The 15,282-nt window shown below is 42.9% G+C and overlaps 1 protein-coding gene across 4 annotated transcripts in view; it reads right to left on the bottom strand.

The window, feature by feature from the left end:
- DPP6 (dipeptidyl peptidase like 6) overlaps positions 1 to 15,282 on the bottom strand; it is a 1,146,878-nt gene that overhangs the window by 63,706 nt on the left and 1,067,890 nt on the right. The window lies entirely within an intron of this gene.

Here is a 15,282-nt window from a genome sequence, read left to right as displayed (position 1 = left end):
CTGCCTCAGCCTCTCAAGCAGCTGGCACTATGGGTGCATGACACCATGGCCAGCTAATTTTTGTATTTTTTGTAGAGACATGGTTTTGCCATGTTGCCCAGGCTGGTCTCAAACTCTTGAGCTCAAGCGATCCACCTGCCTCGGCCTCCCAGAGTGCTGGGATTACAGGCATGAGCCACTGCGCTCAGCCTCTTGGTCTGTTTTTCTTATTGTCTAGCATGTGGCAAATGCATTGGGTGTTTGAATAATATAAATATAAATGTGAATTATAATTAGGCATTTCAAAATACAATTATCTGCATTATTGATGATAGCATGACTTACAAAGGTACGAGACCAAGACTGTATTTGATGTTCAGGGCACTGTAAATAATTGAAAGTAGGGCTGAAAAACTAAAAAACAAATTCTGAGGTGTATAGGCTACTGAGAGTTGACTCTGAAACAAAAGTCAGTATGCCGCAATTTTAAGATTTATGGCCATCTTAAAGCTGAGCTAAGTGTAACCTGTTTACCTGGAAGATGGTCCTTGTGGAAGCATACTGACATCTGCATGGGTCAGAGCCCAGGGGAAACATGGGTAGATTTTGTGCCCGAACTATAATGATCATATTCTAGCATAATGACCTTCATGAAATAAATATACCAATTACTAGAACATGTACACATTCTATCTGCTCAGGTGTTTAATGTAGCCCACTGGAATATATTAGAGAAGATGACAATGTCTCAAATGGAGAGGAATAAACTAGGCAATGCCTTTTCTATCTGGCTTCTCATTTTCTTTAGCAGCTATTTCTTTAGAAAACTGTTTAAGTTTTTGAGAACAAGACTTTGTCATTTGCCGGTGGCTGCACGCTTGGTGACAGGGAAGAGCACTTTCCAACCTGAAGCTAGTGACCTTCACGCTCAATTCCTTTGCCAGGCGCACAGTTTATTCATTTTTGTAAAATTTTATCTAATTAAAAAAAAAAGATTTTACAGCAACTTCAAACTTAAGGAAAGCTGCAAGTACAGGGCAAAGGACTTTGCCCCCTGAAGCATTTGAGAAGGAATCCCTGAGCTAATGCCCCATCTTCCCCAAACACTCTTGGGGCTGTGTATCTCCCACAAACAAGGCATTCTCCTCCAGAACCACAGCATTACCGTTACATTCAGAAAATTCACACGGGCGCACTCCTACAGGCTAATCTTCACACCACATTCGAGTTCTGCAAATAGACCCAGGAAGATTCAGCTGAAAGTTCAGCGCTGCGTTTAGAAAGACAGGGACTCACGCCACTCCCCCCATTTCCAGTCCAGCACCACGCAGGTGTGCCTCCAGTTTCCACCTCCCCATATGTGTGACTTCCATCCCCAACAGGGAGAAACTGGGTTTTCATCTTCTTTACTGTTCTTACTTGATCTAGCTCCTGAGTCTAAGACATTCTCATCACCATCGCTGCTACCTCCCCTTGCAGACACCCCCTCCTCACTCCGCTTGGGATCTGACACCCCCCTACAGGCCATCCTTTCTGGGAGACACCCCCTCCTCACTCTGCTTGGGCTCTGACACCCCCACTGGGCCGTCCTTTCTGGGAGACACCCCCTCCTCACTCCGCTTGGGCTCCAACACCACCCCACCGCCAGCCGTCCTTTCTGGGAGACACCCCCTCCTCACTCTGCTTGGGCTCCGACACCACCCCCCTGCCAGCCGTCCTTTCTGGGAGACACCCCCTCCTCACTCCGCTTGGGCTTAAACACCCCCAGTGGGCCATCCTTTCCAAGAGACGCACCCCTTACTCTTAGGCTCTGACTTTCCACGACAGGCTGCCCCTCTACGCGGACGCCCTCTCTTCCTACCCAGGGCTGACTCCACAGCCCAGGTGCTCCCAGACGGGCAGATGCCTCCACCTCCTGGCTTGAGCTCAGGCAGCCCATGCGGGGCTGCTTCTCTGTGCAGATGCCCACCTGTCTTCACCCAGCTAAAGGCTTTGAGACTGAATTGGTCAGAAGAATAAAGAAGGGAAGGGAAGGGGAAGGGAGGAAAAGGGGAGGAGGAAGAGGGAAAAGAAACAGATAAGAAAGAGGATGAGAATGGGGAAGAGCTGATTGAGCTGTTCAAAATCCAGTGGGTGTCTTAAAGTGTGTGTGTGTGCGTGTGTGTGTCTGGGAGGGGGTGGATTTCAGTGTAGATTATATATCTCATATGCCCGTAACATCTGATTTAAAAATAGTTTATATTGCCATTCTAAGTAGAAGCAAGTAATAAAAACTTCAGACACTTCTTGTCAACGTAGCTTAAACTATGTGCTAGGAGATGATGTCCTACTATGATAGATGCTATGTTGTGTTTCTAGGTTCTCCATATTCATGTTCATGTTGTCTCACTCTGATGGACTTACAGTTACAAACTATGAAATAGTGGCTTTAAAAATGTGTTTAAAGTGGTGTATCATTCGACAGCTGTCTAACATTAACTAATACCTTCTTCTGGGCAAGAAAATTAATGAAAGTGAAAGCAGACGTAACATTTAGCCAGATGTCTCCGCTCATTTTTCTCTACATGTGACTATTTTAAGCACGTGGATGATCCTACTTTATCTCCATTAAGAGAAAAAGCTGCAGGCCTCTTTGGTCCCACATTTCCTGAAGAAAGCACTTTGTAAGGAGATTTTTCTAATTCATTTTTCGAATCTCTCCCTTCTCTGCCCTATTTAGGCTTTGTCGTTGCTGGTGGACAACAGTGCCGAGGAGAAGGTTGTTGTTCCATGTTTGATTTGTAGCTCTAGCACATAGAAACCCTCTCGATTTTCATCGCTGGGAGGTTCTCAAGAAGCCTTTGGGTGTTGGTGGAGAAATGGACATCTTCCTCCTTGTGAATCTCCATGAGTCCGTAAAATAATAACCACTGAACAATTCAGCTAGGAGACAGTTGGGAAGATAACAAGGAAACTGGCCAAGGAATCAGGATTACAAAGGAAAATGTCACCCATGCTAATATTTTCAGGGAGTACATTTTTAATATGGGATATTGACCAAGAATATACACCCAATTTAATGTCTAGAAGATAAAGAGTGGTATAAGAAGACAGAGACTTTATCTAAAGCTAAGCCAACATTTCTTTTCTCAACAGTTACTTAGGACATATTTTGTGTCCATAAAACTCTTTGTTCCTATTTGAAGGCATCAAATATTTATTAAACTCATACACTGTGCCAAACTCGGAATGTGCAGGATTGGAACTGCTCACAATCCTTATGATTAGTTGCAGCTCCCATTCTTGTAATGATCATGGGTTTGCGTTTGTGAAATGTAGGGTGAAGTAATTCCCTTCTGGACTGATTCCTCTGCAGTTACTCACTAGGATATAAGTTTCTGGGTGCTGGGATGAGTGGCTGGAACCACCATCTGCTACCTTCTCACCTAGATGTGAGCTAGCCCTGGTTTGAGAAGCTATAAAACTGGTGCTCATGAAACCAACAGGTCTTGTGAGAATAAATGTGTGACCCTGATCTTTGTTTTCTACCTTTCCCTTAGGGAATGTTGCAGGTTTGTTTCCTGTTCCTTCTCCATGTGCTGTGTGCCAAGCACAGAAAGCCTCAGTGACCAGCTACTGAATTAACCAGAATATGAATGAGAAGAATGACATTGGAGAAACAGCAGTGTGGCAGTCGGGGCACGGGAAGCAGTCCTGACCCCACTCTTAACTAGCCATGCGCAAGTCCTGGGCCCTGGCTTCCTCAACACTGAGGCAGCAAAAGCAGATTCAACAGTCACCACAACCCCTTTTGTGGCAGCATTCTCTTTTCCTCACATGGACAGATGCTCACGTCAGTGACGAAGGCACTGAGGGGCCAAAGAGCTTCCCGGAACATCAAGGGAAGACTGACTGACAGCTGGTAGAATAAGTGACAAATATCCCTTTTCTTGGAAGACAATTTATGCGTGCTGAAGTGGGAGAAATGTTATCACTATGAATGCTGTCTTACTCAACTCTGTTGCATAGCTCAGAATTCAGTACAGGTAGATTTAAAATAGTCTTACATACAGAGCAGTATAAAAAGTATTGTGGATTTCTGAGTGTCCAGGTTGGATCCTTGACACTTAAGCACATCCACTTCTGTTATGGCTCCCTCTGGCTACATAAACTTTGGTGATTTCTTAATGACCAAGTGAGTAGCTTGTAAGCGAGGCTGAGAAACAGGAAGAAGTCCTCTTTGGCCATCTGGTATATTGATTCAAGTGAACACCACTCACTGGTCACCTGTGGACCAGATGTGGCCTGCAGGTGTTTCATTTCACCAAAAGAAATATTTTTCAAATTGTAATGGGTTGTCAACATTTAAAAATCATATTTTTATATGGAAATATGGATTTTGTACTTCTGTTGAAATACTGGAAGAACTGGCAATCTAACAATTTCTGAATGGCAATGACTGACCAGAGCTGAGTCACAACGGTTCCTGTCAGAGACCGGGGGTTCTCTCCAGTGGCCTCCGTTATATGACACGAAGAGGGGTTTACTCATTTCCATTCCTTTCTGGCTGCAGTGGGCACCTCTGTTTGCCACCTTTCTCTTAAACAACAAGGAATTGCTGAAGCAGAAATGCATAGCCAGGGAAGCAGCTGATTTTCTCTCATCTTTTTCCTCCTCATTAGCATCAATAATTAAGTTTGGGACTGATTCTTTTTATGTCTTCATAGCTAAAGTAAAAACTTTTGTTAGGAGCTAGTAGATATTTCCCACCTCTTCTAATTCATTTTACTAAGCATTAAGATAACATTCCTGGATGGGCACGGTGGCTCCCACCTGTAATCCCAGCACTTTGGGAGGCCGAGGCAGGTGGATCACCTGAGGTCAGGAGTTTGAGACCAGCCTGGCCAACATGGTGAAACCCTGTCTCTACTAAAAATACAAAATTAGCTGGGTGTGGTGGCACATGCCTGTAATCCCAGCTACTCAGGAGGCTGAGGCAGGAGAATCGCTTGAACCCGGGAGGCAGAGATTGCAGTGAGCCAAGGTCTCGCCACTGCACTCCAGCGTGGGCAACAAAAGTGAAACTCTGTCTCAAAAAAAAACAAAAAAACAAACAAAACAAAACAACAACAACAAAAACATTCCTTAAGGAATAAGTTATCTACTTTTGAAATATGGGTGGAAGAGATGAATAGGTATTTTACTGTTGACCAAAATGTGTCAGCAGTCTTTGTGTAAGGCGAGGAATCCTCTAGTCAAGCAGCACTGTTTCCTGATCTACAACTAAGAAACAGACTTCTCACCAATAGCCACTAAGGAGAAGAATGGAATTGACTTTGTCTTGAGTGACTGACAAAGATCAACTTTTCAAAATGGGTAATTCAACAAAGTTTGCAAATATAAATTTTGACTTCATACTTCCAATGAATTTTGATGGTTATTCAGGATGCACTTCAGTATCTCTCCATGCATTCGGTTTTTTATTATCACCATCAGCACCACTCCATGAAGCCAGAGACAAAGATCTTTGGAGAAGGTGCCGGATCTGCCTGGGTGCTGCGATGGGCCCTGAAGTTGCTCTATTGAGTCAGTATCAGAGAAGAACAATCACAGACTCTTAAACTGGCAAGGACCTTAGTCCATCGAGTCCAAAATAATCCAAAAAGGGATCCTACAAAAACGTGCCTATCACTGGTCATCTAGTTTCTGCCTGGAGAACTCCTGGGACGAGAGTTTGGCATGTCCACCTTCACCGTATGTCCATACATTACACACGATGAGATCCATACAATGATGGTTAGGACTTTAGTGACTTTTTCTTTATGTTAAGTTGAAATCTGTCTCCCTAAAACTTTATCCGCAGGCACCAGTACTTCCCTCTGAAGTAACAGAGAAGACACATATAAAGTTGCCAATAAGGTCTATGTATTCACTTTGAAAATTCATTCAGACCCATTTACTGTGCATTAAGTATAGGGTTTAAAATTGCATATTGCATTATGGTTATTATTATTATTTTACAGTTAGGATCTTGCTCTGTCACCCAGGCTGGAGTACAGTGGTGCCATCATAGCTCACCACAGCATCAGACTCCTGGGTCAAACTGCATATTGCATTATTTTAATTGTTTTTGATCCTCTTTCATTGTTTACAACATTTCTGTTTAAAAAATTAAATCAGTGTTCACACTTCCAGGTCTTGTGAGCATGCTTTTATAAACGAGGGCAAAAAAAATAATGTCTTAAAGAATATTTTGGCTACTCACAATATGAGAAGCAGCTTTCATTGTAACCTAAAAATGGTGTGTGTATTAACTTATTTTCCAGGAAGTTCTAGGGTAAGATTATGACCCTAACCTAGGTCTGCATCGGCCCCAAAGTATAGTATGGTAGTGCAGCTTTTATTCATCCATTTAAAAATGCTAATTTATGGAGAACACTATGCCACAGCTCTTGCACTAGATGTCAGGATCAAAGTGGTGGTTCAAACAAAGTTCCTATACTCACTGAACTACACGCCAGTGGAGAAGATGGGCATCTGAAAACATACACAGAAAAATCAATGGCAGGAGTGAAATGTGCAAGAGAGAAAACAGGATGAGGAGCAGGAAATAGGATGGAGGAGCAGGATGAGAGCTAGAGAGCAATTAGGATGGGGCCTTTGAGAGGGTGCCAGCGAGGCATTTGTGAGCAGAGGCATGGATGAAGTCGTTGGGGGGGGGGGGGTGCTGACACTGTCACTGGCTTTGGTCCCTAAGGTCCCTACAAGCTTGCACTGGGTCTTCTTGTCCCCTGAACCCACAAAGTGAATATCACAATCTGGCACAGTGTCAGCTACACATAGTCTGGGCTATGGTTTGAATGTTTGTGTCCCTCCTAGATTCCTCTGTTGAAATCCTTACCCACAAGGTGACAGTGTTAGGGGGTTGGGCCTTAGGGTATGATTAAGTCACGAGGGTGGAGGCCTCTGAATAGGATTAGGGCTTTAATAAAAAAGGCCCAAGAGAGCTCCCTTGCCCCTTCCACCATGTGAGGATGCAGCGAGAAAGCACGCCCTCACCAGACACCGAGTTGCCTTGGCCTTGGGTTTCCCACCCTCTGGAACTGTGAGAAATAAATTTCTGCTGTTTAGACACTGCCCAGTTTATGGTATTTTGTTACAGCTGCCTGAATGGATGAAGACAGTCTACTACAAGGCAGCTGCACAGATATCAGTGAAACAGTCTTGCCTCTGGGAGCTCAGCACCTGTAAGGGGATGGACAAGATGCAATGGTGTAAAGGCAAAAAATGCCCTCCGAGCCCCAGGGAAGGAAGAAGCGAGGATGTGACCAGAGAAAGTTTATGAGGTTGAATCTTGGAGGTTGTATCAGATATTTAAATAAGTCGCTAGTTTGACAGGTACAGAAATAACATCAGGGAAGCTTAAGACATGTATTCCACAGTGGCTTTTAACCGGAAGCGCTGCTGTGGGTCTGCAAAGGCTTGCTGTGAATTTCCTGGAGGTTGACGGTGATTAACAAGAGGCTGTAACTTGGACCTGTATCTCTTAATTAGTAGTTTACATTTTGTAGTCACCAAAATGGTCTTACTGTTTCCTTTGAACTGAAAAGCAAATGCTATACTTTGACTTGAGGAAACATTTTAATACTAACAAAACACCACGTTTTTTCTGTATATATATATGTGTGTATATATATATGTGTGTATATATATATATAGAAAATATATATATTCACTTAACATTTCATTTGAAAACTGATTGTGCCTCTAAAAGTGTTTGAAAGCTCTGATAGAGGAGTATTGTCATTATGAGGCTGGATAAGTAGGATGTGGCCGGATTGTATGCAGCCTTGAATGCTAGGCTAAGAGTACTTTAATTTTCCTACCTGCCAATCAGTCGGTCAGTCATTTCCCTCTCATCTATTATCTGTCTATCCATGTTGGATCTAGTGGCAAAAAGGACTGAAGGCAGATAAGGATGATATGAAATGCACAGATAAAAATAAAATAAACTTAAAATGAGTAAGTGAGGCTATCAGAACGATGTAAAAAGAAAAAAGAAAAGACATCAGGAAAAAGATTAAAAATGTGTGCTACAAAGATCTACCCACATATGCCACACATTTCGTGCTAAGCTCTCTAGCAGCCAACACAGTTTAGGGAAACACAATTCACAGCCCATTAGATAGGTTATGAGAAGCTCAACCATTCCTGGTGTTGAGACCAGAGGAAAATTTATTCCAAATGACCCTCTGCAGAGAACGTCTTGAAGTACAGTAGCCAGAAAGGCGTCCCCAACACTGGCCTTAAGAATATGCTTGCAGTAAACATGAAGAACACGTTTCATGGGGCCAGTCTATATTTAATTAGTTGGTTCAGTTAACAGGTATGAGCCACTGAGCCCTGCCTGTAATCTTATATAATTTCTAAACTTGAATTGTCAAGTTTTATTAGGAGGTGTGTATCGTTAGATCTTTTCCAAAATTCTTAGAATTACACTCATTAGGTTTCTTTTCTCTAATGACTCAAAAGCGTGGGGAAAGTTTTTTTCCATCATATCCTGATTTATTTTTTCCCCCTTCCTTCTCCCCAATCTCTCCTTCTAAAGCCTCTACCAAGAGATTACATTTGTTGGATCTATTTTTCATAGCTCTCAAGTGTTTGAATGTTCATCTTTGTCCAGTTCTTGGGTCCTCTGGGAAGGCTTTTGGTTGTATTTTCTAGGGCACTTTCTGGTGTTGTTCTGTTCATAATTTTGACCAAACAAGAACACTTCAGGAAGTGAAGGGAAGAAGCACTAGAAATAATTAAGAAGCCGTATTCATTTACGTCAGCGTGATCCAGGCTTTTGGGGGCAACTGGGGTATTTGACTACTTTACCTATTCAGTTCTTCTTCTGAATTAAAAAAAAAATTGTTTTGTAAATATTGTAAGTCTTGAGCAGTCAGCTTCCTTCATTTTCACAGCAGCCCACTCTTTACCGCTCTGTGTGGTAAAGGTGACGCCTTCTGGACTCTCTTGGAGGATATTTACAGTCGGTCTGACTGCAGCAGATGGATGAGATCTTTAAAATGCTTCTCCAGGGATTTCCTTCCCAGGCGCTTGGTCTGGGGCCTCCCTTTGGAGTGTCCCGTGTGCTGCAGTGGTGCCCTGTTGGCTATACTCTCGTCCAGGTGGGGCCCAGGCTGTGGACACATGGCTTCAGCAGCCATAGAGCCACTCCCTCCGTTAATGCGGATTCCGATGCCAGGTGGAGACAGGGCAGTGATGAAGGGATGAGGGGGCCTCTTGCAGTCCTTGGGGCCTTGGTTTTGTGGCCACCTGCGGCGCAGCTCCCCTTCCAGCCCCACCGTCCACTCTGGAAGTCTCCCTGGCCAAGTCTCCTTTTGTCTTAGGGGCAAAAATGGGAGGCGGCAGCGTCTACTCTGACAGGTGCTCCACAATTCAGAATTCTAAAAAAAAAACTTCTTTTTGGTCTTCATTTTATAATCATGTCTTTTGCCAATTATGTTACAATCCCTTGTGTCTGGCTTTCACTTTAACAGTGAACCATTTATGTTTACTTTACAAAAATTCTTCAACATTCTAGTCCATTGGGGCCCCTTCCTAGTGGCCCAGTGGCATTGTTTTGTTTTTGTTTTTGTTTTATTTCTTCTATCATTTTACTTATAAAAAAGAGAAATGTATGTGCTCTGGAAGCCATTTTGAAGAGAGATATTCTTTAGGAAATACCATCTGGTCATATTCAGGCAGAAGCAAGGTGAACTGGCTAGTGGGAAATCTCACAGGAAAACTGACCAATAACAAAATGGCTTTTATTACCCAGAGCCGGGGCAACAAGGATAAAAGGAATGGACACATTCTAGAGTCATTATTTATTGAGTTGAATTTATTTATTTATTTGTTTGTTTGTTTATTTATTTATTTATTTATTTATTGAGACAGAGTTTCACTCTTGTTGTCCAGGCTGGAGGGCAATGGCATGATCTCAGCTCACTGCAACCTCTGCCTCCCGGGTTCAAGTGATTCTCCTGTCTCAGCCTCCTGAGTAGCTGGAATTAAAGGCACGTGCCATCACATCCAGCTAATTTTCGTATTTTTAGTAGAGACAGGGTTTCACCATATTGGCCAGGCTGGTCTTGAATTCCTGACCTCAGGTGATTCGCCTGCCTCGGCCTTCCAAAGTGCTGGCATTATGGGCGTGAGCCACCGTGCCCGGCCCATTATTTATTTTTAATGGACATTTCAGATGAAAGACTGCAGGACATGGCCTCTGATGTAGAAAGGCACACTTGTACCAGGTTCAGCATACCTGCCACTGCCCAGGAATGGGAAAGGTGTTGAGTGGGAAAGTGAGAAGCTTCTTTTCCATGGAAGATGTTTGTTTGGTTGTTACTGAGGAGGAATATGAGTGGTTTACGTGGTGTCTGGTAGCATTTACTGAAGAGTGTGACATGTTCCAAAGTATTCATGTCACTTACATTAACAATATAACCTGCCTTGAGAATCCCTTTCCTTGTTCTTGGTTCATGCAGCCTCAAAGGGAATGGCTCCAAATGCTTGAGAGACTGAACAGATGTTCTTACAAACATACCAGCAATGCTCCAAGGAGCTTCAAACCGGTTCTAAACATTCACTTGGACAAATTCAAAATTAAAAAGGGCAGCTGAGGTAAATTCCTTGGAAATTTTGATATAAGAGATGTCTAGAGGATTAACTAGTTTGTAGAACCAAACCATTTGTTTTCAAATTTGCTGTTGGGAGTCAACAGCACCCTACATGTTTGAGGCTAATAAGACAGTTTTATCAATGAAGACGCAAACTATGTATTATTTTTCTAGCTCTGGGACTACTCATTTATGGTTAGGCATGAGTTATTAGCAAATAATTTGAGCAGCAGTAGAATATTTAATTCCTATGTTGGGATCATGCAAAGGGCACGCCTGCTTACACTGTTGATCCAGCACTCTGAAGGGGTGTGAATCAGTATCACCCCTGAGCCACTCTGGAAGGATCTGGAGATTTCTTCTCCCTCATTCAAAAGATGTGTGACAGAAGAGGTGCCCTTCAGTTAGAAACCCTGGGCAACAGCCTCCCTCAGGAGAGTTTCCATGACAGCCATTTCCATCCCTTCAGGTAACCGAGTCTCAATCTGTGTCTCTTCATGCATGCCCTTTTCTCTTCTCTGAAGTGACGTGCTGTCACTTCTATTTTGGCTGGCCATAATGCTTCAGGAGTCTAGGCCCTTAAAAAAATAAGCCCCTTCACCTCATTCTGCAGTACAAGGTGAGTTTTAGGATAAATCTCAAACTTCCAAATGTATGTCATCTTGGATAATATGGAATCTGAAGTCTCACCATGTGGAGGTATTCATTCATTTCAGGGGATTACACCAAACATCATAGATGCATGGCATGTGGCTGCCACCTGCTCCTCCACGACTGTGGGTGACACACATCACTAATCAATCAGGACGTTCATGACATCATCCATCAATTACTCAGGACATTCATGACATCACCCATCAATCACTCATGATGCTCATGTCATTAATCACTCAGGACATTCATGACATCATCCATCAATCACTGAGGACATTCATGACATCACCCTTTAATCACTCATGACATCCATGGCATCAATCACTCATGATGCTCATGTCATTAATCACTCAGGACATTCATGACATCAGTTACTTGTGACATTTATGACATTAATCATTCACTCATGATGTTCATGACATCATCAGTCGATCACTCATGATATTCGTAACATCGATCACTCATGATGTGCCTGACATTAGTCACTCACTCATGTTTCATTATATCATCACTCACGACCCTCATGACATCATTCTTCAATTACTCTTGAAGTTGCTCATATTAATCACTCACTCATGATGTTCATGACATCATATATCAATCACTCATAATGTTCATGACATCATAAATCACTCATGATGTTAATGACATCATGACTTTTGTGACGTCATCCATCAGTCACTCATGACTTTCATGACATCATCTGTCAATCACTCATGATGTTCTTTCCTGCTGAACCTGCAGTTGGCCTCAGAACCCTTCTCATCCATAGCACTGCAGCCAGCGCCTTCCCAACAAGTGGAGCTGGTTGGCTGATTCCTGTTTTTCATCCCTGCCTTACTCACTGCTCTGACTAAAACCTGGGGAAGAATAACAAGCACCTTAGTATACATATTTGCAGGACACTTTAATGGCACCTTCGTGGACATTTCCCCTGGTTAATTATGTTTTGCAGCGAGAGGATGTAGGCGGGGCAGCTGGGAGCTCCGGGCACCTGAAGGCATGGAGGGGAAAGGTCATAGCAGGAGGAATGGGCAGGTGCTAAGAAAGCAGGAAATTTACTTCTTAACTTCTGCCAGGAACCAACTGTGAGGACCACGGTGGACACATGCACTCTGGAAGCCACCAGGTACTCATTGCCATGCCTGACAGTTGATTTAATGTTTTGTGGCTCTGGCATCCATGGCCGCTTCTGGAATTTGCTAGTGTAAGTGCAAGATCCAGGGGTTCCAACCTAAGCCTGCTGAGGTGCTGGAGTGCCCACTAACATTTGGGAAGGGATGCTGCTTCATTGACTTCATGCATGTCTGCCACCCCCAGCCTTGGCCCCAACTCTTGGATACTGAGCAGGTAGCAAGTGGATGTGTAGGAAACTCAATTGATTACTGAGGTGATGACAATGATGAAAACAATTATGATAGTTAACACTTATTATTAAACACTTACTATGTATCAGATGCCATGGTAAGTACTCTACATGCACCATCTAGGTTAATCTTCAAAACAGCCTCACAGGACAGGTACAGTGGTGCCCCATATCCACCAGGGACATGTTCCCAGACCCCAGTGGATGTCTGAAACCAATGATAGTATTGAACCCCATATATATAATGTTTTTCCTGTGCCTACATACCTAATTATAAAGTTTCATTTATAAATTAGGCATAGTAAGAGAACAATAAATAATAATGAAATCAAACTATTCTAACAATATACTGTAATAAAAGTTATTATGAATGTGGTGTCTCTCTCTCTCAAAATATCTTATTGTTCGTAATATTTTCAGAGCATAGTTGACTCTAGGTAACTGAAACCTCAAAAAGTAGAACTGTGGATAAGGGGGGACTGCCATAGTGTTATTGCTCCGATTTTCAGGATGAGGGTGTGGAGGATTAAGCAAGGTTAACCAAGATGCCCAAGGTCACGAAGCTGTAGGTGGCAGAGTCCAGGTTTGAACCCAGCTCTATGGTTCCATACTCCATACACCTCCCTTACTGCCATTTCAATCTCCTGTGATTTTGATAATGATGGCAATGATGGTGATGACAGAAGATCTTGGGGAATATTTAATAGTAAGAAGAATAGTTATCAGAATTGAGTCACTGTATTTTAGGCTCAGGTAATAATATTTTGGTTCCATTCAACTTGGAGAAGGAGAAGCCTGTCTTGATAAACCAAACCGCTAAGTCTAAGACCAAACTTTCTTAAAGTCTGGAAAGTAGCTCCCTAATCATGGCTCAACACTGAAAGGGGTGGGGGTGAGAGCCCAGAGCTGTAAGGGATTCATGAACACAGACTGTCCCGTTCCCACTCAGAGCAGCAAGTGACTGCAATAATTCCATCCTCAGCTTCAGGAAAAGGAAGTTTATTTAGCTATTTTTAAACATACAAAAAATGTTTCAGTAGGAAGCAGCAAATGGCCAATTCATACACGGAACTCATTTTCCTGGTGGCATTTGGACATTTCTTAGAAACAGGATTGATTGAGTCGTTTTCAAAAACTTGAAGGAAAATAAATCATACTCTTGAGATTCATTTTGAAGAGAAAAATCCAGTTCTCTAAACAGAGGCGAGGACTGTGAAACACAAATTATGTAAATTGGGCACTTTGATTCTGTTGTTCAGTGGCTCTGACGGTTGAATTTAGATGGGTAGGAGAAAACCCTACAGAACTTGTTATGGCTGTATGCCACTTGACTGTGAATTTTGCATTATGACAGGGAAGAAGTATTCCTAGAGAGAATCTATACTGGAACTGCTCTTCTTCCTCTAATATGCTAGAGTTGCCATCCAAAGATATGGTAGTATCACATTACTTCCTTCAGTGACCCCCTTGCTGCTTCCAGAATGCAGTGAAACCATTAAGAACTGTCTCTGGCACAGTCTAGTGTGGCTGCCCTTAATTTTGTGTTCCTGAGAAGAACAAGCTGAGCACTCTTTCTTTCTTATATAAGAAGGCAATGCAGGCCTTATAAGGGAAGTGTTGTGGGTTTAATTAATGGTGTCCCCCCAAAAGTTACACTGAAATCCTGACCCCCGGTTCCCGTGAATGTGACCTTATTTGGAAACAAGGTCTTTGCAGGTGTAGTCAAGTTAAGATGAAGCTACACTGGATTAGGTGGGTCCTCATTCAATGATTGGCATCTATATAAGAAGCGGGAAATTTGGATGCAGAGATAGAGGAGGAAGACCACGTGAAGATGGAGGCAAAGATGAAAGCAATACATTGGTAAGTCAAAAAATGCCAAGGACTGCTGGCAACCACCAGAAGCTCGAGAGAAACGTGGAACAGATTCTCCCTCACAGCCTCCAAGAGAAACCACACTGGCTAACAGCTTGATTTTGGATTTCTGGCCTCCAGAACTGTGAGAGAATAAATTTCTGTTGGTTTAAACCATCCAGATTGCGGTAATTTGTTACAGCTGTCCTAGGAGATGAGTCCAGGAGGTGAGTACTTTTTTTCTTTAAAGATGGAATTGGGTTTATCCAGGACTAGAAGGTGAGACCACCCAGCCTTCCCCTGTCCTGGGCATCCCCAGTCATCTAAGACAGCTGAAGACTGAGTTTCTGTCACAGGCGTTGTTCTGCGGGTGAATACACAGCCACTTTCATGTTCTCTGACTTCTCATTCATCCCTCCTGGAAGGGGATGAAAATCAACCCTGCCCTGAAAGTCTTGGAGAATGTGTAGGGGTTTATCAGGTAGTCAAAGACAAAAGCATGGAAATGTGAAAAATGATATTGAGTTTAGGGAATTCTATGTAGATATATTTATGCTAGAATACAAATTTCAAGGAATCAGAAATGGGAACATAGTCATCAACTGTTATAATATAATTAGAAATGTACTTTTCAGGCCAGGCACGGTGGCTCAAAGCCTGTAATCCCAGTACTTTGGGAGGCCGAGACAGGTGGATCACCTGAGGTCAAGAGTTTGAGACCAGCCTAACCAACACTGCAAAACCCCGTCTCTACTAAAAATACAAAAATTAGCTGGGTGTGGT

This window comes from Gorilla gorilla, chromosome 6 (genome assembly GCF_029281585.2).
Source record: "Gorilla gorilla gorilla isolate KB3781 chromosome 6, NHGRI_mGorGor1-v2.1_pri, whole genome shotgun sequence".
NCBI lineage: Eukaryota > Metazoa > Chordata > Mammalia > Primates > Hominidae > Gorilla > Gorilla gorilla.
This window is presented reverse-complemented; position numbering and strand designations above follow the sequence as displayed.